General features: G+C 38.1%; 1 protein-coding gene across 1 annotated transcript in view; it reads left to right on the top strand.

Moving 5' to 3' along the window:
• The first annotated feature begins 2473 nt into the window (after positions 1–2473).
• RALBP1 (ralA binding protein 1) overlaps positions 2474–23242 on the top strand; it is a 63263-nt gene continuing 42494 nt past the window's right edge. Inside the window, exon 1 of the mRNA XM_036760309.1 lies at positions 2474–2683. The gene's annotated coding sequence lies outside the window, so the exon portion shown is untranslated. The remainder of the gene's footprint in view (positions 2684–23242) is intronic.

Raw genomic sequence — 23242 nt, 5'->3', positions numbered from 1 at the left:
AGGAGGAAAACCAGGAGAGATTGGTGGCCTGAAAACCCAAAGAGAAGAGAGTCTCAAAGAGGAGAGAGTGATCAAAGGTATCAACTAGGGAAGAGAGGTCAAGAACAATGAGGACTGAGAAAAGGCCACTGGATTTGGCAAGTAGGAGATTATTAGTGAGTTCGGAGAGAGCCACATGGGTGGCATGACAAAGTAGGCAACCATATTGTAAGGCGTTAAGAAGTGAGAGGAGACAAAGTGGAGGCACCTATTGCAGATGGCCTTTTAAGAGCCTTTTAAAGGGCAGAAGAGAAATCAGATAAGTTAGCAGGGATGGAAGGGTGAAGTGAGAGTTTTTTCAGGAAATGGGAGACATGGGCATGTTTGTAGGCTGGAGGAAAATCACCTAGCAAATGCTTTGTAAGTACTTGTTCATTGATGGAAGTAAATAAGAAAACATCTATGAATTTATCAGAGCTTTTTCATTTCCTCCTTGATTTGGCCAGTCACCTACTAACTCTTTTATCTCCCTCAGAGTGAATTATTATTTTGGCTAGGCTGGCTTATCTACCCATCTAAGACCAGCCTTTTCTAGCTCTAAATCTATGATGATCACGTCTGTGCCTAGAGAAAATAAGGTGGTGCCTGCCTTCATTTTAAAATAACTGGTATCACACATAATTCACCAAATTATTGAGGTGAATGTGAGAAAAGAATTATCCATGGTATTTTACTTTTTAAAAACAATCTAAAGACTAGAAAGTAATAATATGCTATTTGGTATACTTCATTCACTTTATTCAACAAGTACTACTGAGCAAAACTCAGTGCTAAAGACAGATTGGAGGATACCGCATGGGTCAATGAGAATGCCAAGGAGGGGAAAAGATAAAAGAGAAATTAGAAAGGCAGAATCAGTCCCTTCTAGTTCTGACATTTTTCTAGTTCAATGAGGCTGCAAGTGTTTGCATTGCAGGGGGTGGGGAGGAGGGAGGAGTTAGGAAAGATTTCCAAGTTCGGTCTGGGTGGAGAGAATGAAAAGGCAGGCTAGTGTAATGATGTAAAGTGCCTAAGTCAAGACACTTGGCTTTGAATCCCAGCTCGAGTACTTACTAGCGTTGGACCTTGGGTAAGTCATTTAACTTCTCTGATTCTCAATTTCTTAATCTCTAAAATAGGGAATGATAATAATCGTACTGTCTCAGACTCGAGAGTAAGGTGTTTTGTTAACTTTGAAGTGCTATATGCATATGAATTTTAAACAACAAATGTCCAGAGGAATTTGTGAAGATTTTGAATTCACTTTTAGATGAGTTTAAATTAGTTGGGGAAATCCAGGGAGTTATTCACCAAGGTGATGGTTGAACCTAGGGAAGCAGGTGATATTTTTTGAAGGGCAAGCGTATTAGAAGAAAGAACGTTGGTGAATGCCCACTCTGTGCGTGCGGTGGTGGTGAAGTGCAAAATGAAGTCAGAGAAGTACTGTTATAAATATGAGAACGCAGTCATGGAAGGGAAGCTAAGGCAGGAGTATCTCTTAATGAAAAAATCCAATTTTCAGAAAGCCCTTCGGCAAAGTTTACCCCAGCTGATTCTCATCTCTTATCTACGCATTTAGCATTTTTATGGTGTTCCCTGGTTCTCCAGTTATCTTCCGAGTTTTGTAGACAATTTCGCTTATTTCTCCAGTCATCTACGTCGGCATGCGGGTCTGGCTCCCTGGTCTGAATTCAGGTTTTGCCCTCTCACCACTCTGCCAAGTAAGTTGGTGGACGAAAGGAGGTCACGCATGCTTGACGATAACTGGGGGCCCAGTCCGTCCTCCCCCCCCCACCTCCCACCTCAGCATAATGCCTTGGCTTGTTTTGAAGCGGAGGAGCATGCTAGGTAGCGCCCGCCCTGGTGTCAGCTCCACTTCTTGGTACCACCACCCATAAGCCCTTTGGTGATCCCCATCCTCCCTGATGCCAGGAAGGCGTCTCATCCCCGGCCAGGCACTGGGGCGGCGCTTTTAAACTGGTTTAACTAGTTCCTCGGTAGTTAGTCGGCCGAGAAGAATAAAGTCCGCAGGGGCATTGGGAGGGCCTGGCAAGCGGAGTACAGGCGGAGGCGGTTCGCCCCTTCAGGAGCCCGAGAGGGCTTGCAGGTGGGTTGTTTTCACACAAGCTGCTAAGCTTCCCCAAAAACACTTGATCCCGAGGTACACGTCCACCCATCCCTCCCTGCGGCCCCTCCCGGGCTACGCAGTGCGCAGACGCTGGAGATGTGCGCGCTCTGCCGTGACGGGATGCTTCCTGGGAGTTGTAGTTCACCGCCTGGAAGGGGACTCCCGCTTAGCCGAGCGCTTCGATCTCTCGAAGACTACAGCTCCCGGCGTCCTCCGCGCGAGGGCACAGAACGTCGTGTCTTTGACGGCATCCGCCGGGTGTCCAAAGGGAGGAAAGGCAACCGGGGAAGCCGGCAGCGGCGGGAGGAGGGGATGCGCTTGCGCGTTGCCCGGCTGGCCCCGTTCCGTCCCAGTCATTGTAAACAGGCGGCGGCGTAGAAAAGCTTGGGTGGGGTGGTGATGGGGCGCCTGGGGCTTGCCCGGGGTGCGGCAGAGGAGGCGGAGGCGGAGGCGTGAGTGGGACCGCGAGGCGGCGGCGGCGGCGGCGGCGGAAGCGGTAGCAGCGGGAGGAGGTCGGTCGCACAGCGGCAGGGACAGGTCAGTCGCGTGCCCGGGAGTCGCAGCGGTTGACCCTCGCGCGCTCTGCGGGGGGGTCCCCCCCTTTTCCACTGTCGCTGCGCCCCTTCTCTTTCCGGCCCCCGCACCACGTGAGGGTTTGATACTTCCGTCTCCCCGGTGCCTGTCAGGTGCCGCCCCCCTCGCCCCTGTCTTCGGGGGTTGGGGAGGGGGCGTGGTTTTGGGAAAGGGGGGGCGTCTCAGACCCTCCCCCCGCCCCCTTTTTACCCTGGGACAATGCCTCCTAGCCGTGAGTCATTTGGCCCCGTGGGTGTCTGGAAGGGGTGGAGGTCAGGCTCGTTCTTCCCACCTTCGGTGCCAAGAGTCCTCCCCAAAGGCCTCCTTTGAAGTCGGCCTTTAAAACCAAACCAAACAAAACCCTGGGCAGTAAACTTGAATATCTACGCAGGGCACCAGGGAAAAGCATCAGGAGTCTTCTCCTGCTGGGATCGAAGACCATTGGGCTGGAAATGTTAGGGTTTGCTTGAAACAGTGCTGTGGCCCTCGGATTTAGGCTTCAAAAAGTGAAGAGACATTGGAATCCTAGATTTAGAGCTGGAATAGGTCTTGCAATTCAGATCCTGCCTTGGACCTTTATCATTTGTGTGCAAGTCACTTAACCTTTCCGTGCCTCTGTTTTCTTACCTGTAAAATGGAGATAATGAAACACTGCCTCCTAGGATTGTGAAGATAAAGTGAGATACCTGTAAAGCGGGTTGCAAACTTTAAGGATTTCTAGGAAATGCTATTATCTAGTACAGGGATTCCTAAGGTAGGATCAGTGTACCCAGAACATAAAGTTCGTGAACTTGGATGGGAAAAACATCTTTTTTTTTTCCACCTATCTCTAGCTGAAATTTATAATTTTATTTAGTTGTTTTAAAACATTTTTGGGGGCCACAGACTTCACCAGCCCATCAAAGGGGGTCCATGTCACAAAAAAGGTAGCCCAGCTCCCTGCACTTTACAGGTGAGTGGTTAAATAAGTGGTTAGAATTTGAATCCAGGTTCTCAGGATCCACATTCAACACTTTCCCCCAACTGGTTTACACTGGTTTTTCCTCCTGCCCGGAAAACACTTTCTCACCTGCTGCCTCCTGGTTTACCTGGCTTCTCTCCTGTCTCAGCTAAAAATCTTACCTGCTAGCTTTTCCTGATCGTTAAAGCTTCCCTGTCGTCTGAAATTTTCTCCAATTTATCCTGTCTTATTTGTCCATGTTTGTTAGAATGTTGTTCCCTGTATTAGATTGTGAGCTCCTTGAAGGAAAGGACTGACCTTTTCTTTTTCCTTTTTTTGTATCCCCAGCTTTTAGCACAGTATCTGGTACATAATAGGCCTTTAATAAATACTAGTTAACTTGACTTCCTTTTTTTCAGGATTAAGGCTTTTTTGAACTCACTTTTTGAATTTTATTATGCTAAAATACTCTTTTTTGGGGGGTAGTTGGGCACTGGGGTAAAGTGACTTGCCCAGGGTCAGCTGGTAAACTCTGAGACTGGATTTGAACTTAGATCCTGTATCCACTGCATTAGCTGTCTGTGCTAAAACACTCTGATGTCATAAAAAAAATCTTTGTAGTCCGAGAGTGAAAATTATCTTTCTAGTATGAAAATGGAATATTCAGCACCTCTGACTTTATCTGAAACAACTTAATGGTTTTGAGATCTGAAATTGACCTTTTTAAGGCCCTTCTGTAATAATTTAGTTTTGTGAAATTAAATTTATTGAGATAGTCCTGGGAAGAAACCCAGACTAATATTATTATTTAGGTGTAGTGAACTCTTTACTGAAGAGTAAAGATTTTCTGAGTACTCATTTGAACACTGAGCTTACACCCATTATTAGTACAGTTTAATTGAATTGTATTTTGTGAAGTACAGTGTTGCTAACTTATTCTGAATGATGTTTAGCATTTTGCCATTCTTATGTGGCTGTTTACAAGTTATGACAAAATAATTTTGAAGGTTAGTTTGGTACCTGACCTGTCAACACTCATGAAAAAGTGAAATTTGGAGATTCAAAGATAACCCGACAGTTTCATGTGGAATTATCCAACTATCTTAGAATAGATTCTATGAATTCCCTCACTGGTGGTTTTCCTCCATATAGTGTTCATTAGTGATAATTGAATGTAATAGTTGGTGAAGACAAAACTGTAGATAGGTACTGGTGTCTCAGCTTGTAAATGAATGGTAAGCTCTGAACTATAGATACAGTAATTCAACACTCAGCCAGTCAATAAACACTGATTAAGCACCTACTATGTGCCAAGCATGCTGTTAAGTGCCTTGACTATATGGAAAACATTTCATTAGACAAGTCACTTAAAAGATTACTAACTTGTGTATTCTTATATGCTCCTTTTCCCTTATTCTGCAAGATTTAAAAGGCCAGAAATGTACTTGAACGTTCAGATATTTGATTTGTTCAACCGTTTCTAAATAAATGATTTGTTTAGTAGTATCTCTTTACCTAGGCAATTGTACTTGGGCAGAGTTAATAACCAGAAAATTTTTCTTTTCATTATTTTTAAATTTAATCAAGAACATGAACCTATTTTTTTCCCTAGCCCTCTTAAATATTTATTGATCCCCTGTTTTTTGTGAGGCTTTGTATAAGATAGTTTCTGGCTTCAAGAATCTTTCTAATGTATTTGAAAAGGTAAGACAAATTCATTCAACAGATAGTCGTAATCTACTATGTGCAAAGTACTTTACTAGGGATTGTGAAAAACGTGAATAGCAACATATGACTCCTGCTTCTAAGGAATTTACAGTCTATTGGGGGGAGATAAGACACATACATAAATATAACACAAAATAGGGTATTTAAAATGCATAAGAAAGGTACAAATTGTGAGAATTCGTATTAGGGAAAGGTTATCAAGTTGGAAGGGGGATCATAGATGCTTTTATAGAGGTAATGTTATTTGATCTGGACCATGGGAGGATCTAGGAAAAGGCCATGACATAAGCAAAGACATAGAGGTAATAAAGCAAAAGTAGTTTGGGGGAAATGTTGAGAAAGTATAGTTTAGCTGGAATATTGACTCTGTATAAGGGAGTGTATGTGATAAATTTGAAAGGAGGATTCAAACAGGAATTGGATTGGGGAGAGGAGAATGGAAGTAGAATGTTCAGGGCTTTGGATACCAGGTAAAGAAGTTTGGACTTTATTCTGTAGCCAGTGGAGAACTATTGAAAGTTTTAGGTCAGGGAAGTTAAACTGGTGTAGTGGAAGAGGATGAGATGACCTTGGTTTCAGTTTCTGTTCTGTTATTTCAGGAAGCTATTTTATGAAAGATGTTAACCTCTTTGATCCTCAGTTTCCTCACTTCTTAACGTGGGGATTGAACTAGATGATTTTGGAGATGTTTTCCATTTCCATTAAAATGTAATCAGGCAATATTTAACAAAAATACATTAAAATATAATAGAACATAGTTAATATGTGGTTTTCTAAGTCAGTATGTAACCAGCTGGGATCCTTACGTATGATTTAGTGTGGCCCGGGCCTCCCCCCCCCCACCCCCCGTTCTTTTTTGACCGCTGGTTTAGAGAGGTTCTGATTGGAGATAAATATAGACTTATGTTGTCATAGAAGTGATAATGAAAACCTTGGGGAATGGATAAAGGCATCAAAAAAGAAAGTGTAGGGTTAAGGACAAAGTCTTAAATGTATGAAAAGTTAAGATGCCATGTACTCCATTTTCATTTTGCAGATGAAGGAACCAAAGCCCATAGTGGTTAAATGACTTTCCTAAAATCATTCCTAAAGTCAATAAATCCCAGCAGGACTGGTATTTGAGCTCTGATTCCAGGTCTAGTGTTCTGGATGTCACAGGGCTTGTGGCTTATTGCCAAATAGGTGGCATGTATGGTAGGTGTTATCAGAGGAGTTCAGAGTTGAGTGAGGCTACTTTGGTTAGAGAAATCTTCAGGAGGAGATAAAGGATTTTTATATATTGAAAGGAAAGAGCATTTTTTTTCATAAACCCTTGCTTTTGAGGACTTTGTAATAATCTTTTTCATCCTGTGATAGCACCTACCTCCCAGTGTTGTTGTTTGGATCAAATAAGGTAATATTTGTAAAGCTCTTAGCACAGTGCTTGGCACATACTAGGGTGCTATATGAATGTTATTATTATTATCATCTTTCCAAGTTGAAAAAATCCTAATTTTTTTCAGCCTTTTTTTCCTCTGTGAAAACTTATCTGCCTTTTCATTTTTTCATTTAGTTGCTTTCTCAATCCTTTTCAGCTCTCATGTCTTTTTTTGAAGAATGGCAACTGGAACTTCAAATGGTATTTTAGGTCAGAGCAATATCTAACAGGCAGGTCAACATCTTTTCTGCTACTTAGAGTCTTAGTGAGTTACTCTGTCTTCAAAGCTTAGGTGACTTGCCAAAGGTCACACTGATATTAAACTCACATCTTCCTGACTTCAAAGCTGACTCACTATCCACTGTCGTGCTGCCTCTTCCATTTAATCAGAGTTTATTATACTAGTAATAAAAGTATTAGAAATAAAAATAATAGCATAATTTCGTATAAATGATAATGTATCTAACCTAAAATACTATTTGCAGTTCCAGTTGGTGCTGTTTAAGAAAGACATAATAGAGCTGAAATGGAACCTCCCCCCCTAGTTAGGGGAGTTTTGTCACCTGGGAGTTTCATATCAGAGAAATTACAAGTACTAGTTTCTATCCCTTTCCTTAACTGGGACTCTCCTTTATGGAGTAGTAGAGATTAACAACTACTCCCTTTTAGAGATGTGTTAGTCCATTTTTTGAAAGAAGTCATACTAGCTAGAAGTTTAGACTTAGAGTATCACACGTGGTACATTATAGCAGCTATCGAAAAGGTTGTAGCATATTCCACATGAACAGATTTACATACATGTACATATATTTGTATATATGGATATTTACACATAGATGTAAAATCAGAGCACTTATTTAAAAGCTATCGGTTTATTACCCCTAACACTACATCAGTCCTGGGAGTATTGAAGGAGTTATAAATTTTTGAAAGAAGTTTATATAGAATTAAACTTACAATAATATAGATTCCTTTTCATTTTTGTCTTTATATCCTAAGCACTTAGCAAAATTGCCTATTGAGTGAGTGCCTGTTAGATTTTTCTTTTTGATCAGTATCTTTGGACCTTAATGTTTAGTACCTTGCTAGACCCAATCTAAAATGTTATATAAATATGCTTTGTGTTTTGAAATGTTCTTGTTGCACTTATGGAGCAATTTTGTTTATGAGGTGGGAATTTCTTTAAAAACAAAATCTGTAAATCAGAAGTTGCATATTGATGGGCTTCTAAACTAAATCATATTTATGGCAGGCTTGATTTATCTCTTAACCATAATTTACAAGATTGTTCGGGCTTTATACATTTTTAGATATTTTCATCTTTTTACTTAAACCGAGCTCTTGTGTGTAAATAAAAAATCCCATGCATCCTTTGTAGCATTGTTCTAAATGATACCGTTTTGTAGTACTGTTTATATTTTATAGTAAGAATTCGACAAGTCACTAATAATAAAAGAAATAGAAATCAAAATAGCATCTGAGGTTTCAACTTACACCCAGCAAACTAATTGGTAAAGCTGACAAAAGATGGCACTAATTCAGTATGTGTGTCTATAAGTAAAGACTGGCATGCTAATGAATCATGCCTTGGTAGAGCTGTAAATTACTACAGCCATTCTGGAAAACAGTTTGGAATTATGCAGATTAAATGACTAAAATGTCCTTGCCCTTTGACTCACATTTTTTTCCTCTGCTAGATATGAACTCCAAGGGAGTCATTGATAAATGACCAAAGTATATATGACATCTATTTGTGTATCAGGGAACTAGAAACAAAATACATGAATGTAATGGTTATTACTGTGCAGTAAGAAATGACTAACACGATCAACACAGAGAAGCAAAGAATGACATATGTAGAACAAAGTTGGTAGACCCAGAAAAAAAAAAACCCTATATGCAGTGACAACATGTAAATGGAAAGAACAACCACCACAAAATGATTGAAAATGAATGTTGCAAAATTAAAAAGAGCAAGCTGGGCCCCAGAGAAAAAAAATATTAGAAGATGCTTCTCTTTACCCCTTTGCAGAGATGGTTGTGGGGGGATGGGAGTGTTTGCATTGGTTTGCATCATTCAACAGAATGTCAGATTTTTTCAATATAATGATTATTTTTGCCGAATTTTTGTCCTTTTTTTCATTTTTAACAAAATGTTCTTATAAGGATAGGAATCTCTGGGAGGGAGAGTATTACAGTGGGAAGATATATGCAACGTCAAAACAAAAGAAAGCAATAAAAATCTATTTTTAAAAAAATCCTACATGCCTAGACCATACTATAATATGGCAAATCTTTTGGTTGGTCATCTGGGGTTAAGTTAGGTAGTCTATGAGAATCTACTCCAGCCCTTGAACCCTAGTGTAGTCAACTGCTTTCTGTAACATTGCTCTAAAAAATTTTTTTAAAGAATTTCTGAGCCAAAATACTGAATTTGAGCATTGCCACATAAAAAGTAGAACCAGAAATAGGTTTGTACTTGAAACTGAGAGTCTTTTATGCATAGCTCTTTCTTTAAAATATGTAATAAATTGAACATGTAACTTCCAGAGCTGTTTTGCTTGTCAGTGTATAACATTGTTTTGTTACATCATGTTTCTGTGGATCTAGTTAACAAAATCTCAGAAAAACAATGTGCCATCCTTGTCATATTTTGATTTGAGTTTAGAGTGGTAAAAATCTAAAAGATTTTGAAAAGAGGTAAATCTTTGAGTTAATTTTTTTAAAATTACATATTAAATTAATTCAGTCATAAATAATTAATGCAGGGACTGTTTGTTTTTATATCTCCAGTACATAGCACTGTGACTGGTACTAAAGCCCTTAACAAATGCTTGTTGAGCAATTGTTGGTTTGGCAGTTTTAGTGTACACTGACATGACAGCCAAAAATACTAATGTGTTACCTTAGTTCAGAGGCATGGTGTCTGAGAAGAGGGAAGTGAGAAGCGGATTATATTATGTTATTCCTAACACATCTGAAGTATCGTGTTCACTTCTGACCACTGGATTTTAGGAACGACCTTGATAAGCTGAGTAACATCCAGAGAGGGTGTCCAGGATGGAGCAGAGCCTTGCAGTAGTCATTTGAGAATATTTAAAAGAAGCTGAGGTTAGCCTGGGAAAGAGAAGACTTGGGCATAGCAGTAGGCGGATGTCCTTTCCCCTACAAGTCCTCAAATGTTAGATTTTAGTGATTGATCTCAGAGGCAGAAGCAGGGGCAGTGGGTTGAAGTTAGAGAAAGATTTAGGCTTGAGATAAATTTTTTTTAAGTTTTAAAAATTTATCTTTATCATTTTATTTTTTATTCTGAACTTAGAAAATGTTCATTTCCTCGTACATTGTAGAACAGAAGAGATTTGTATATGAAACTGCCAATCTTATGTATAGCTTGCTTTTCTTTTAAAAATGTATACCAAATTTAACAGGTGAATTTCAAAGCTGTCCTGCTTGTCTTCATTCTTCTGACCTTCTTTCCATTCTCTTCTCATTTTAGAAGGAAGGGGAGAAGAATCCAATCCTACCCCCTTTTCTTATGCCTTCCACCCCCAAAAAATGGCAGGGGATGGGGAGCCTTTGTCACAAATTCACACATTGCCCACTTCCAAAAATGTGTGTCTCATTCTCCATCTGGAGTCCATCATCCTTGGTCAGGGTTCTTAGGTCTTTCAAAGTTGTTTGACTATCGTGTTGTTATTGTATAAATTGTTTTCATGGTTCTACCTACTTCACTTCACATTCATTCATACGTGTCTTCCCAGCTTTCTCTGAAACTCTTTCATCATTTCTTACCACATAATAACTTTCCATTGCATTCATATGTAAGGAAACACTTCTCATCTGAGCTATTTCAAAGTTGAACGGGCTCTCCCAGTAAGTTGTGTTTCCTTTCATTATAGATTTTTGAAGGCCAGGTAAACACTTGTTGGGATTTTACAGTGAAGATTTGTGGTCAGTGTAGTGCTAGATGAATAATTGAATATTTTGATGTACTGTGTAAGATTGATTAGAATGTAAACTCCCGCAGGCAGAGATTGTTTCTGCTTTTGGCCAAAGCCAAGATTTCATTGTACTATTAGAGTACTTGGAACATTGTAAACATGTAAAAAATGTTTGTTAATTGATTGATGGAGTATCAGAGAAGAAACCACGTGGAGATGTAGGTCTGGAATTTAGAGAAGCCAGAACTAAATAATTGAGATTTAGAAATTATCTGCATAGAATAGTTGAAGACTTCAAGGTACCAAACTGTATCTCCTTTCATAGTCAGACTCCTAAAAAAAAAGTTCTCTAGCAATTTTTTAATCTCCTGTTAGTTGCTTTCTTTGCTGGCTTTTTGCTACTCTGTTTCATGCACTCTTCACCTTTGCCTGGACTACTATAGTAGCTAATTGGTTTCCTTCCCCCTAGTCTCCTGTTGTAATCTTTCCTGTGAAATCACAGATCTGATCATGTTACTCCTTTGCTCAAGAAACTTTAGTTCAGGGGTACTTGATCTTTTTTTGGTTGTGGAGGCTTTTGGCAGTTGGGTGAGGCCTATGGACCTTGTCTCAGAATAATGCTTTTAAAATGTATAAAATAAAAATACATAGTATTCCAAAGGAAACTGAAACTTCTTTTTTACTTAGACTTCACCTTTCTCTACACAGTTTGTTGCAGGCTGGCCTGCCTCTATCTCCTGTACACTACAATCCACGTCCAACCTCTCTGCTAGGAGGGCTGAGGGGTGGAGGGACTGGTGGGGTCCCTGTGCTTGGGATGTACTTTTTGCTCACTACTACCTCTTAGTATCTCCAGCTTTACACCAAATCTCAGTTTGATTATCATTTTGTACAAGATTATTCTGATTCCACACCCCAGTTGGTAGTGCTCTTCCGCTAGAAAATTATTTTGTATAGTTAGAAGGCAGTGCATTGCCTCCTGGGCAGCCCACTTTACTTCTCTGAGCCTCAGTGGCCTCTTCTGTAAAGTGAGGGGGTATATACTTGAAGACCTTTCAGGTCTCTTAGAGCTCTAACTCTATGATCTAATGATCCTCTATTTTGTTTTTCATTTTCTTTTTCTATCTTGTTCATTCTTCAAAGGTAGGGACTACTTTATTTTATGCTTGGCACACTGCAGGCATTTAAATGCTTGTTGAATTGGAGTGAATATTACCTTGTGGTTGTTTGTCCTCCTCCTTTAAGAGGACCACGACATCAGGAAGGTGGTTCTATCGTGACTTACAAGTGAATTGGATTTGAGTGAGGGAGGGCTGTTTGAAGTCACTACCCTCACTTTCTCATCTGGAGCCATCTGGGCCCAGTGGCAAGATATAGATCAGGCCAATTAGACAGGGCCCTAAGGTCTTTTCCAGGTCCCAGTTTGACAGAGGCTATGCCAGTTCAGTGATTAAGACTGGATAAGAAGAATGGCCTCTTTTACCTAGTCTAGAATCTAGGAGGGGAAGAGCCTCAGGGTTTTTGGCCAAAACAATTGCTATTTTCATTCACTCTGAGCCATCTGGACCCAAATAATGACCTGGTGGGGCTTGGGCTGGCACTTAATTATTGTTGGCCAATCAATGAAAGCCAGAGTGATTTGGTTTTTAATAATAATAATAGCAATATTATAATCGTATATAATAATAATAATATTATCTAGGGAAAGAGTGAACAAAGGTGGAAATGATATATCTGGAGGCATCAGATCTTAGGCAAAACCATCCAAAGCATAAAATATTTTAGAGAGCAGATGAAAAGATATAAATGTATATAGTCCTGATGATCTTAGCTCATAAATAGGTTCGTTACATTATTTGTCAGTTTGTCCTAGGTAGGAGGTATTAGAGTTAAAAGATATTACACTGAATATTGGAAATTTTCAAGCAGAAGTATCCTAGAAACTCTTAAGAGCTTCCTTTCCCACATTGTCATAATCTAGAATGGATATACCCTGATTACCCTGAAGACAGTATAGTCTCAGTGCTAAGGTTTTGGTGATGTAATTTAAATTTGTAAAAACAAAACAGAAACATTTCACTTTGCTCTGATTTTTCCCTCAGGCTGTGTCTTAAGAAGCATGCCATTATTTATTATGGCAGCCAACTTAGTGGTATTTAAACACCATAAAATATTTGCTTATTAAAATGAAAACAGGGCATGCTAATTGTTATTAACCAAATTAAGTTTTATCCAGAATACTCGTGATTCTGTTTAGGTTATACTTAATTCAAAGAAGATTTGTGGGGAGATAGACTAGAAAGAACTGTACTTGAAATTAGGAGACTTGTATTCATGTTGTGGTTTTGAAACTGAAGGGCAGTGGAGTAGTCAGTCACGTAAGCACTCTGAGACCTGGTTTGTCATCTGTAAAACGGGAATAATTGTACTCACACCATCTACAAGGTTGTTGTGAGGCAAGTGCTTTGTGAAACACTTTTAAGTTAACTTTGGGAACAGATACACTGAGGACCTAAAGTGTATTTGATCAACAGAAGACAATACTATTCAAGTCACCATTTATCGGTCTCTTATATGCAACAAGTTAGTTTGTAATTTTCCTAAGAGTTAATGCATCTGTTTTCTTGGTGATTTTGTTTTCAACATGTGACGAAACTAAGGATCAAAAATCAATTGGATATAGAGAAATAATAAGTATTCTTGCTTAACTCATTTACAACAAGAAAGAAACCAACCAAGGTGGTCCAGTATTGGTTCAACTGGTCATTTTAACAAGTGGTTGTTTCAGAATGCTGTCTTCCCTACACATTCATATATGAAACATTTTCTGTAGTTCTGAATTAGGTAATCACCCCCATTAGAGTGTGAGTTCCTTTAGGACAGGGACTGTTATTTGTCTTTTTTGTATCCCCAGTGCTGAGCACAGTATCTGGAACACACAGTAATTGCGTAATAAATGCTTATTAACCAAGGAATCATTTTGGTTGAGTTGATTAAAAACTGTAGTTCTGGTGCTGTTTACTGTACCTAGTATATACAGATTACGGTTTTCAGTGCAATATCCAAGAGGGTGGGGATCATACATACATATATGTATATATACACGTGTGTGTGTGTGTGTGTGTGTGTGTAGTTTTTTTTCCCCAAAAACTTGTAGCATGATGCCATAGGTACTTAGTGGCAATGTCATTAAGCCCTGAAATATCTGATAGCATCTGAACTTCAGCGTAAGTGAAATAAGCAACAGATACTAAAATGGATCTGAAATGTTATTGATATTTGATCCAACAATATGGATCAAATACTTTTTTATGGCCCACAAATAATAATTATGCTAGATTCATGTGACTTTTATCTTCAGATCCAGTTTTCTATGGAAGATTGCTTGTAGAAGTCTGCATATGCCCTTCTAATGTCTTCATTGAGAAGATATTTGATGTACAAGTAGATTATTTCCAGTGTCAGTCTCAAATCTGCATCCATTCCCATTTTCCAGCATCAATAACTTGTTTAAATACATCGGATTGGAGTTGTTTTTAATTGCATACTGTCTTGTTATTCTTTTTAAAAAATATTTATTTTTCTCCCCCTCCATTTGTCCCCAGTTTAAAAAAAAATGGTACAGCAAAAGTAGTCAGTTCTAACAAAAAAGCATGGTCAAGCAAAACATTTGCCATCTCTAAAAATGTATATCTCATTCTTCACCTCACTCTTCTGTCTGTAGATAAGCTTCGTCATTAGTCCTCTGGAATCATGATTGGGTATTGCATTATGATATCAGGGTTCTTAAGTCTACCAAAAGTTGTTTATCCTTATAATGTTTTTGCTGTATAAATTATTGTTTGTGCTCATTTTACTCAGCATCATCACTTCCTACAAGACTTCTTGAGTTTCCGAGAAATCCTTTTGTCATTTCTTCCTGCTCAATGATAATTGCATTACATTAGTAATATATCATAGTTTATTCAGCCATTCTTCAACTGATGGTCATCCTCTTTGTTTCTAATTTTTTAAAAATTTAATTTCTCTTTCATCTTACCTTCTGTTGGGGACAAACTTCCTTTTTGTTGTGTGGCATCTTTGAGATCATGTATACTGGTTATCGGGGTTTTTTCTTTTTTTCTGCCCCCAAAGCTTTTCCTGCATCTATTAATGTAATTATATGATTTTGATTGTTTTAGTTATTAATAAGGTTAACTCTTGAGGTTGTGATCAAAACCCCAGAGTTTAATTAAATTTGGGATTCTCTAATCATTTGTGATTTGGAGAATTTTTTCATGTGGCTGTTATATAGCTTGTATTTCTTCTTTATTTTTGAGGGGGGTTAAAATTTTATTTAATGATTTTTTTCCTCATAAGAACTGTCTGTTCGTATCCCTTAACCTTTATCAGCTTTAGGGACGACTCTTATAAATATGAATCTATATCTTCTGTATCTTGGAAATGAGACCTTTATCAAAGAACTTGCTGCAAAAACTTTTTTCTCCAGTTAACTTATTACCCTTCTAATTTTAACTATATTGGCTTTTGTTTATTCAAGAAACTTTTTTTTAATAAGTCATTAATTCCTGGGCATTCATTTAAAAATTTTTTCAGCTCCAAATTTCTTTACTACCCATTCCCCCATCCCCCACCCATTGAGAAGGCAAGCAGTATCATACCCATTATACATGTGAAGTGGTGCAAAAATATAGTTCCATATGAATCATGTTTATGCAAAACCTTTTTAATTTTATGTAATCAAAATTGTTCATTATATCTTCTGTGAACTTCTCTATATTCATAGGTCTGAAAGGAATTTTTTTTTCTTGTTCCTCTCTTTTGTGTATTGCTTAAGTCAAATAATCTTTTTGGAGCTAACCGTGGTATCTGAAGTGAGTGAGTGTTGGTCTAAAACTAATTTCTGCCAGACTGTTTTCCAGTTTTTCCAACAACTTTTGTGGAATAGTGAGTCTTACTCTAGTAGTTGGGGTCTTTAGGTTTATTGAGTACTAGGCTAATAGGTTTGTTTTATTCTGATATATTGTATAACCTGTTCTACAGATTGCTCTATTTTTAAACCAGTACCAAATTGTTTTGATGATTACTATTTTGAGATTTGGTACTATAGTTTTCCTTTGTACTTTTTTTATTATTTCCCTTGAGAATCTTGACCTTTTGTTCCTCTTTATGACTTGTGATTATTTTCTATCAATGTAAAGTACTTTTTTGGTAATTTGATTGGTATGGCACTAAATAAATAAATTTGGGAATATTGTAATTGTCATTATATTGACATGCCCTAAACATAGACAATTAATATTTCTACCTATTTAAGTCTATCATGATTTCTACCAAGAATATTTTGTAATTCATGTAATTGTTGTGTATTTCTTGGTAAGTGGATTCTTAAAATTCTGTAGTTATTTTAAATAGAATTTCTAATTTTATCTCTTCTTGTTTGTTTTTTTGGTAATACACAGAAAGGCTAATTATTATGTGGGTTTATCTTATATCTTGCTACTGTGTGGGTCAGAGACCACTACTCACATTAAAAATAAACAGAGACCGTTCTTGAGAAAAGGCAAAAAGGAATTTATTGCTTTCTCATGAGAAAGGACACACCTCAGCGTGGCCCAAGATGATGCCAGCACGTGTGTGTGTGTGGGGGGGGGCATACAGCTCAAAGCAAGTTATATAGACCCTAACACAGAGTTCCCCCACCCCCTACTGGCTCCTCTTCCCATTGACTGGGTTTGGAGCTCACATTCTAAACGAGGAATCTTTTCATAGCAACAGAGAACAAAGAACAAAAAGACAAAAGACAGGTGTGAGACCAGAGACTGGTATTCAACAAAAAGGGAGTAAAAGCTAGATAAACAGGACCTTGCAGGTGTCTGTCTACTGATGTAATTTCTTACCACTACTTTCTCAGCAGAGCAGTTTCTAAAAATATAGAAGGGGTGCAAGGAGAGGTAAGGTCTTGTCCCATACTGAGGGGGCTTCACTATTTCAGCATTCCACTGAATCCCTCCTCTTCAACCTTTTGAAGACCCCTCACTCCATTATTGATACATCTGAATTCTTCCCCTTAACCATCACCCCTTTAAGTAAATATGGGAAGGATTGATCGACACATTGACAAATGCAGTTGTCCCTTTGAGATTCAAAAAGTCTTTTCCTGTTATACGGCTGTCTGGAAGGGAACATCGTCAATGAAGGCCTCTGGTCCTTGGTATTTGTCCCAGCCATCTCCAGCACAGCATCTCAGCATCTTCTTGTCTTTTTGTAGGAACCAGCTTAGCACAATTTTAAACTACCATTTCTGATCCTCATAACCCTGATCGTTTTTACAAACTCAAAATTGGAACCATGGCCAATTGTCTTGTTTAAGAAATTCATATCAGAATCCAGTGTCTTACACTTTACATTAATCCGTTATTAATTTCCTCCCCAGGATGATGAGATTTCACTTAAGGAATCAATAACAGGCTTCAGTACATACATAAATATATTAAATAACCAATTTTTAGCACAGTACATATAAAATCTTAAACTTTTAGGCATGCCATGTTTCTTTTGATGGCATTTACAAAATAAACCACAAGCCATTCTTCTTTTTTAGCATTATTCATTGTAACAAAACTTTAGACAAACATGATATTAATCAAATAGCAAAATAACATTCTCACAAGCTCTTGACCTAATTGTCTCCATACAATTACCAAGAATTAAAGCACTCTAACTCATACAGGAATACACACAGTAACACTAGTCCCAGTCCTATAGGTACAGGTAATTCTTAATGTTTTAATTTCCTCTTCATTGGAGGTGAATTCATCCTTTTCATTTTTGGTACTGGTAATTTGGTTTTCTTCTCTCTCTTTTTTTTTTTAAATCAAATTGACCAAAGGTTTATCAACTTTATTTTTTTTTTCATAAAACCAGCTCTTAGTTTTATTTATTAATTTAATAGTTTTCTTGATTTCAATTTTACTAATCTCCTTTGATTTTCAGTATTTCTAATTCAGTATTTAATTGAGGGTTTTCAATTTGTTCTTTTTCTAGCTTTTTCTGTTGCATGCCCAATTCATTGATCTCCTTTGTATCTATTTTATTCATGTTAGCATTTAAAGATATAAAATTTCCTCTAAGAACTGCTTTTGTTGCATCCCATAAGTTTTAGTATGTTGTCTCATTATTGTCATTCTCTTGAATGAAGTTATCATTTCTATGATTTATTCTTTGGCCCACTCATTCTTTAGAATTAGATTGTTTAGTTTCCAATTTTTTGTTTATTTTTCCATGGTTCTTTATTATAAATAATTTTTATTGCATCATGATCTGAAAAGGATGCTTTGACTACTTCTGCCTTTCTGCACTGGATTGTGAGGTTTTTATGCCCTAATACATGGTCAATTTTTGAGTATGTGCCATGTACCGCTGAGGAAAAAGTATATTCCTTTTTGTCCCCATTCTGTTTTCTCCAGAGGTCTATCATATATGCTTTTTCTAAAATTCTATTCATCTCCTTAACTTCTTTCTTGTTTATTTTGAGTTTAAATCTATCCAGTTTGGCAAGGAGGAGGTTGAGGTCCCCCACTATTATAGTTTTGCTGTCTGTTTCTTCCTGTAACTCCCTTAACCTCTCCTCTAAGAATTTGCATGCTATGCCACTTGGTGCATATACGTTAAATAATGATATTGTTTCATTGTTTATGGTGCCTTTTAGCCGAATGTAGTATCCTTCTTATCTCTTCTAATTAGATCTGTCTTTGCTTTTGCTTTGTCTGAGATTAGGATTGCTACCCCTGCTTTTTTTACTTTAGCTGAAGCGCAGTATATTTTACTCCAGCCTTTTACCTTTACCCTGTGTGTATCCCCCTGTTTCAGATGTGTTTCTTATAAACAACATATTGTAGGATTATGATTTTTAATCCATTCTGCTATCTGCTTCTGTTTTATGGGAGAGTTCATCCTATTCACATTCACAGTTATGATTACTATCTGTGTCTTTTTCTCCATCCTATTTCCCCTCTGTTTATGCTTTTATTTTTCCCTTCCACTCCTCAACAGTTTTGCTTTTGACTGCTGCCTTCCTCAGTTTACCCTCCCTCTTGATTCCTCTCCCTTATCTTACCTTTTTCCCCTTGCTACTTCCCCCCTCCCTTCTGACCATCCCTCTCCCTTTTCTTTCCCCTTTCCTCTTCCTACTGCCTGTAGGACAAGTTTGATTTCTATGCTTATCAGGGTATGTTATTCCCTTCTTGAACCAAATCCGATGAGAGTAAAGCTCAAATACTGCTCTTCTCCCTCCCTTATTTCCCTCTACTGTAATATGTTTTTGTGCCTCTTCATGTGATGTAATTTACTCTTTTCTACTACCTCCTTACCTCTTCTCCCAGAACCATCCCTTTATATCTCTTAATTATTTTTTTTATGATTATGTCAGTTATTTTATACTGATACCTACAGTCTATGAATATCCCTTTCAATTGTCATAATAACTATACTATTCTCAAGATTGACATATGTATAAAATATATATAAAACAAAATAATCTTATATAAGCATTATTGATTAACAAGGGTCGGCCCCGTCCCCCACCCCCCACCACCCTTTACCTTTTTATGTCTCTCTTGAGGTTTGTATTTGAAGATCAAATTTTCCATTGAGCTCTGGCCTTTTCATCAGGAAGGCCTGGAATTCCCTTATTGCTTTTATTCCTTGCCTGGAAAATTATGCTTAATCTTGCTGGGTAGTTGAGCCTTGGTTGTAGTCCAAGTTCCTTTGCCTTTCAGAATATCATATTCCAATTTCTACTGTCATTTAATGTAGAAGTTGAAAGATCTTGGGTGATTCTGACTGTAGTTCTGTGATATTGAATTGTTTCTTTTTAGCTGCTTGCAGTATTTTCCCCTTGACTGGGTAGTTCTGGAATTTGGCTGTAATCTTTCTTGGAGTTTTCAATTTGGGATCTCTTTCAGGGGGTGATGGGTGGATTCTTTCAATGATGATTTTACCCTCTGGTTCTATGACCAGTTATTTTTAATGATTTCTTGGAAGATACTGTCCAGGCTCTTTTTGTCATCGTGGCTTTCCAGCAGGTCAGTAATTCTTAGATTGTCTCTCCTGGATCTATTTTCTAGGTCAGTTGTTTTTCCCAATCAGATATTTCACATTTTCTTCTATTTTTTGATTCTTTAGATTTTGTTTGACTGATTCTTGATGTCTCATAGAGTCTTTAGCTTCTACTTGTCCAATTCTAATTTTTAATGTATTGTTTTCTTCCTTTAGCTTCTCTATCTCCTCTTCCATTTGGTTGATTTTACTTTTCAATGAGACATTTTCTCTATTTATATTCTGATTCTCTTTAACCATTTTGCTGATTTTACTTTTTAAAGTTTTGTTTTCATCAGTGAAATTTTTTTCCATTTTTTCTTTTACCTCCCTAATTTGGTTTTTAAAGTCCTCCTTGAGTTCTTCCAGGAATGCTTTTTGGTCTGGAGACCAGTTCACTTTTCCTTTTGAGGTTTCAGATGTGAGTATAGTATCCATGCTGTCCTCTTCTGAATTGGTATTTTGATCTTCTCTGTCTCCATAATATGATTCAATGGTCTTTGGCTTTTTAGTGTGTTTTTTCATGGTTTTTTTTTTTCCTGCCGACTTCTAAAGTGGATCTCTGGTTCTGAGACTCAGGGGGCTCTGTCCCAAGTATCTTGTGTTGGGATCTGTGGGCCTGCTCACTGGCTTTGTGTGCTGTGGCCTCTGGTTTCGTGAGGTGTGGAGGAGGGGTAGTCTGGCTGCTGGGAGTCTCTACTTCCCCAGGACTGCTCTACAGCACGGGTCTCAGCTGTTGTCTGTGTTGGTGTCTGCCAGTTCCCCAAAGGTACCTCTGGGGTTCTGGTGTTGATGTTTGTTAGCTCCACCCCCCTGGGGCTCAGTTACTCTTGTTCTGCTGAGGTGAGGCCTGCTGGGACACCTCTCTTCCTGCATTAGTCTCCTTCCACCACCACAAGAAGGGCCCTATCCCCAACTTCTCTCACAATATGGCTACTCAAGCCCTACTTCTGGCTCCTCTGTTCCTCCTGAGGTAGTATTCTTTAGGTGAGGGAGGCAGGGAGGGAGAGTGGATTTACCTGGCCATTATGACTCCTGGAAGTCCAAGCATTTCAAACCTTTATACTGTGTGTGGGCTGGAGGCCTATGGGGTAGCTGTCCCCGTGGCTGCAGGTTCTTCCAACAGACTCCCATCCTGGGCTAAGAGGCCTGGGGCTCAATCACTGCTGTAGCCTGTATTTCGGCCCTGAGCCTACTCTTATTCTCTTGTTTTGCTCTCCCAGCGCTCTCCCAGACTGGCGGTTCCTCTGCTGTTCCCTTTTGGTGTGGTCTGGTGCAGTTCCTCGTGCCTGGTGCTCCTGCCCCTCTCAGTCGACTAGTGGCTTCTACCTCTCTCACATCTGTTCAGATTAACTTTTTTAGATGTGTCTGACAGAATTTGTGAGAGAGCTCCAATAGTTTCTTCCTTTCACAGCGCCATCTTGGCTCCCAATCCCCTCATCAGGATTTTATGAGGATCAGATGAGATAGTATTATAAAGCATTTGGCATAGCTCATGGCACATAGTAAGAGCTACATAAATGTTATGTATTTTCGTCCCCCATTTGAATATAAACACTTCTTCAAGTATAATCCTTCCCAGTTATTCCATTGTACTTCCCTTTTCAAGGTTTCTGTGACTCTTATGTTTGCCTTTTAAAGATTCTAGTGAACTTTCTGGTCTTTTCATCAGCAAAGCTTAGAATTTCTCTTTCATTAAAGGTCTGTTCCCACTTTTTCTCCCCTGTCCCCCTTTGGATTACTTTCAGTTTTTTATGGAGTAAGATATTTTTATTTGTAAGACTTGTATTGTTTTGCATTTTGGAGTGTCATTCTGAGATCTTTGTCTTTTATAGATACAGTTGCCAAGTCTTGCTTGATCCTTACTATGGTTTCTTGGTACTTGAATTTTTTTCTTCTGGGTGCTTATGGTATTTTTTTCCCCTTTAATCTAGAAGCTGGATTTTGGTTTTGACTTTCCTGGTACTTTTAGTTTTGGGGTATCTTTTAGATGATTGGTAGATTCTTTTTGAGAAAAAAAAAATCTTTTCAATTAGCAAGCATTTATTTTCCCTCCCGCATACTTTCTTGCCCTGAAGAATTAAAAGGGGGAAAAACAAAACTCTTATAACAAGTATGTATAGTGAAGCAAAACAAATCCCCACATTGACCATTTCTAAAAAAGTGTTTCTCATTCTTTATCTTGAGTCTATCACTTTTCTGTTAGGAAGTCAGTAACATTCTTTGTTGTTGGTATTCTAGAATCGTGGTTGGTCGGAGTTCTTAAGTTTTTCAGTTATTCATTTTTACATTGTTTTTATAAATTCCTATGCTTCTGCTTACTTTATTCTGCATATAAGTCTTATAAGTTGTATAAGTCTTCCTAGGTGTCTTTGAAACCATTCTTTTCATTATTTCTTATAGCACAATAGTATTTCATTGTAGTCATATACCATAATCTGTTCAACAACTCCCCAGTTGATGAATACCTCCTTACTTTTCAGGTCTTTGCCACTGCAAAAAGAACTACTATAAGTGTTTTTGCACATGTGCATGGTTTGGCAGTTTTTTTGGATGTAGTTCTAAAATGTTTTCCAGAATGGCTAGACCAATTCACAGATCCATCTAAAGTAAACTAATGTGCCTGCTTTCCTGAAGCCTTTCCAGCATGTCATTTTCCATTTTTTTTTTTGTTAATTCAACCAATCTAATGGGCATGAAGGGGAACCTTAGAGTTGCTTTAATTTTCGTTTCTTTAATATTAGTTATTTAGAGTATTGTTTTCTTAAGACTGTTGATAGGTTGTGTTTTTTCCCCATGAGAGCTGCCTGTTCATATCTTTTCACCATTTACAGTTGGGGAATGGAATGATAGATTCTCTTTGGTATCACTTTGTACTCTGGTTCTAAAAATAGGTCTGGACAGTTTTCAATATGGCCATATTGTATCTAGGCCTTGATAGGGGTAGGGTTTGTGATTTTCTGGTAATATCATGGCTCTTAGATTATCTTTACTCGATCTGTTTTCTAGTAAGTTCTTTTATTTAATTTTTTTATTTTTAGTTTACAACACTTGGTTCGACATAATTTTGAGTTCCGGATTCTCCTCCCTCCCTCCCCAACACAGCATGGAATCCAATATATCTTCTGCATATAACTTCGCATTGAACTTATTTACACACTAGTCAAGTTGTGAAGAAGAATTATGACCAATGGAATGAATCATGAGAAAGAAGAAACAGAACCAAAAAAACCCCTCAAAAACAAAAGAGAGAGAAAAAAGGGGAAAAAAAGGTGGGCATAAAGTGTGCCTCAATCTGCATTCATACTTCATAGTTCTTTCTCTGGATGTAGATAGCATTCTCCATCATGAGTCCTTTGGAGTTGTCTTTGCACCTTGTGTTGCTGAGAAGAGCAAAG

This window comes from Trichosurus vulpecula, chromosome 1 (assembly GCF_011100635.1).
Source record: "Trichosurus vulpecula isolate mTriVul1 chromosome 1, mTriVul1.pri, whole genome shotgun sequence".
In the NCBI taxonomy this organism is placed as follows: Eukaryota; Metazoa; Chordata; class Mammalia; order Diprotodontia; family Phalangeridae; genus Trichosurus; species Trichosurus vulpecula.
This window is presented reverse-complemented; position numbering and strand designations above follow the sequence as displayed.